The sequence below is a fragment of the Corvus brachyrhynchos genome, unplaced genomic scaffold, assembly GCF_000691975.1.
Source record: "Corvus brachyrhynchos isolate BGI_N302 unplaced genomic scaffold, ASM69197v1 scaffold26, whole genome shotgun sequence".
NCBI classification, from domain to species: Eukaryota; Metazoa; Chordata; class Aves; order Passeriformes; family Corvidae; genus Corvus; species Corvus brachyrhynchos.
The window spans coordinates 12,607,377-12,611,251 of NW_008239324.1; positions in this window are offsets into that span (position 1 = coordinate 12,607,377).

A 3,875-nucleotide genomic window follows, 5' to 3' on the forward strand; every position below is an offset into this window, starting at 1 on the left:
GCAGGAATGGGAAAAAACTAGCATATCTTATTGTACCTGAAACACTCTATGATATGTACTAAATATTATGACTACTGCGAGCCCTGCAATAATTGATTCACCCACACAGCCATTTAGTCTGTGAGCTGTTCGTTTTACAAATTCTACAATCTTTTAGAAATTCTTTCAGTGAAGAAGATTGCTGCCTGGCCTCAGATTCATTATGGTGATTGAATCCTCTTCAATAGAGAACTGTTTAAAGAGAGCACATCCCTGTGTGTCTCACTCAGAGTGAAGGCACATAGGTTAAAAGCTTGTCTGGGTGGCATAATTCACTGCTGCTGTGCCAAACAATCACATCTTATTGTGACCTTCATAAGATACAAAAAGGCAACAGTATGGAGCTAGTCTTTTTTTTATTTTATTTTTTTTATCCACAGCACAATTTTAGCTACCCAACATCTGAAGCTACCAGAATCCCTAATTAAATAACCAATTAATAATGTAGAATAGAAAGAGCTATTTTTTTCAGACACAAAATCATAATTAATCAGAGTACAAAAAGCTGCCTGTCTTTATATCAGGAAAATATAGACTAGGTATTTAAATATTCTAGCACACCTGAACCTTGGCCATCCGTCATTGTTATGACTTAAAACATCTCAGACTAAATTAGGTTTTGTTTGTATAGAGCAGTGAAAGTCAGATGGCTTGAATGACAAAATTAGAACATGCTCAAATCACTGAAACAAAACTGCATAAAAGGAAAGATGTGCAGGAGGAGTATTGCTCGTGTTAAGCTGAAATCCTTCTTTGTGGGATTTTTTTTCTCATGTCCTCAAATTATTGTTTGTAACAATAGGAAGCAGAGAACAGCTCTAGGAACTCTATCAGTGTTCTTTATATACGTCCCTTTTGGCACATTTCTATATTAAAAGAAATAATATTGTTGTGTATAGCTGAAGCATAACCTCTGTTATTTCTACTTAGTCAAGGAAATGCCATAACAATGGATATTTTTCAAGGAAGAATATCTTTGAAACACAAGACTATAGTCATTTTATATAGCTCACAGAGGTCAGGTTTACCAGGAATATATTTACATCTTTTTTACATTCAGAAATTGAGGCTTTTTCCCTTTGGAAGTTTGTGGTACATTTTGGTAAAATTAAGCAAGCAGATTTTAATAAATATTCTGTGGGGTTCAATTTTGCACAGTTCATACCTTAACCTCGACTATTCTGCATGGGCAACTAAAAAGTTCTGCTGTTTGTTTTGTGCAGGAATGAAGAGGCAGAGAGGGGAAGCTCCCCAGGTCTGGCAGCCGTGGTGCTGGGGCCCAGGATTGCTCTGGGGACCTCCAGCACCAAAGTCTCTGCTGGGAAAATGGGCACCAGAACACAGAAATCGCTAAATTTGCACCAAATTCTGCAGCTCTTAATTGAGCAACCCTCTTGGTGACCTCGAGGGGAGATCTGCTCAGTGAAGGGCTGCAGTATTTGGTCCCCTGTAATTGTTTCTGAGGTATAATTGATGAGAGGCTATTAATGGCTTCCAAGTTTGATAAGTGTTTAAACTCATGGTTCTTGAATCTGTCTCGTTTTAAGCATATTGTCGGCCTTTAAACGATTTTTTTTAGGAGGAAATAGTTTTACAAATGTTTGATACAAATGCCTATAGATAGAGATATCTGTATCTATAGATATCTGTGTGCACACCTGTGGACTCTATACAGTGGAGAGAAATTAGCAGCTTTCCTTGGGCCAGTGCTGTATAGAGCAGGAAATTCTGTCTGTCTTTTTATAGTTCAACATCTTACCACAAAGGATCTCAGTCCACATAAAATTTGTTATTATCCTAGTAATAAATAATTTTGGTGACAGTTACGGTATAAAACTTTGTGCAGTGTTTTTTTTATTGATAAAGCAGCTATGAATCAACATACATGGACACAATAAAAATGTACAAAATATATGTATTATAGTTCAGACTTTGTCAATAGGGCATTACATTGATCCATTCTCTTTGGTGTTATTTGCAGAGCTGCACTAAGTGTTTCACCAGCCATGCAAACTTTGTTAAATTGCCTTAAAAAATAAATTATAGTGTTGGCTAGGCTTTCTGAAACCCAACTGGGCTTGTGTCCTGTTCTCTGGAGTGTGATTCTGCAGAAGGTTCGTGGAAACAGCACAGAGATCATGTCCCAAGGCTATCTTAGAGATATAGATATAGATATAGATATAGATGATATAGACATAGATATAGACATAGATGGTACAGATATAGACATAGACAGACATAGATATAGATATAAACATAGAGATACAGATATAAACATGGAGATATAACTTGCATGTATAGTTGTGATTGGCAGAGAAGGTGATGAAGGCATGAGATACAGGGCAATCAGAGATGAATGAGACCCCACCAAAGAATGTAATCAGTAATTAATAAAAAAAATGTAACTTTTTTCTGTCCAAGTACATGAAAGAGTATGAGGAAGGTGACCCTTACAGGAGTGGTTTGAGGCCGTGTGGGCAGCAATGCAGAGCTGGAGCCACAGCATTGAGGCTGCTGAGCCGATCCGCTGGATGCAAAGCTCAGGACATGGTTAGGAAGAAATGGTAACCAAAGAAATAATTGCAAAAATGGTCTAAAATGCTGCATAACTTTACCAAGCATAGATTATGTCAGAAAAAAAGCTGGTATCTTGCTTTGATAAGATCATTGATTTTCTAGATAAAAGAAATGAAATAGATCTCATCTCTCACAGTAGAGTATTTGATAAAGCGCCACGTGGGAAATTATGAAGGCAAGATAAGTACCTGAACAGCAAGACAAGGGAGGGAGATGGGGGTGGTCATGCTGAAAGACAAAGCACAGGTCTAGGCAGAAGTCAACAGATGCCTCTCAGAATTGGCCTCCAACCTGATCTTGAGGACAAGGGAATGTGGTGACAAAACTTGCTCAGTGGGTGAAACTGGGAGGCACCACTAATACATAATAATAGTCAGCATAGCACACGGGGAGAACAAGGCACTGCCTAGGAAAGAGTTATTCTGTCCCACCACTGTGGGATGGAAGGGAGGGAAGTCCTGGAACTGAGTTTTTAGTGGTGCAGGGGTGGTAGAGACCATGGCCATTGGCTGGTAGAGATAATGGCAAACTTGAAATTTTGCCTTTGAAAAACTTTGGAGAATATTTTATCCACGGTCATTTCCTGATGTTCTTCAACTCTAATTTTCAGTTTTGTTTTCTCTAATATCTCACTGAATAGTGAGTTGCTCTGATCTTCTCTCAGTGGTGTGCAGAAGCAGCTGATGATAGCGGTGTGAGGTGCTTGAGATGGGAAGTGCTCGAGTGAAATGATGGAGGGAGCCTCATGCCCCTTTCCTGAAGTCTTGACATTTTCTTTACAGTGAAACAAAGAGCTGTCACTCACTCCAGCACAGAGAGAGCAGGAGGAGGAAGCCCAACTGCAGTTAAATAAATAAATACAAATATATATTCATGTGCATTCCCTATGCATGGGTTCCTCGAGGGACCCTGGTGCACAGGCCTCTCCTGGTCCCCGCTGTCCTCCGTGGGATGGTCTCTGCAGCCCATGAAGTTGGCACGCAGCATGGGAGCAGGCAGGGTGCATCTCCTGCAGGGACATCCGTGGGCCCCCTCATCACCTCTTCCGTGCCCGCTGTGCCCCATCCTTGGCTGGGGCTGCCCCCTGCCCAGCCCCATGAGGGAGCAGCCCGGGTGCTGTGGGTGAGGAAAAGAAATAATTTGGTTTCTGAATTGGGATTGGACATGATTGTAGCCGAGCCACAAAAGCCCTCAGGCCAAACCCCACAGAAATTGGGCAAGCTCCTGAGCAGAGCCCGCTGAGAATAGGAGGACATTAT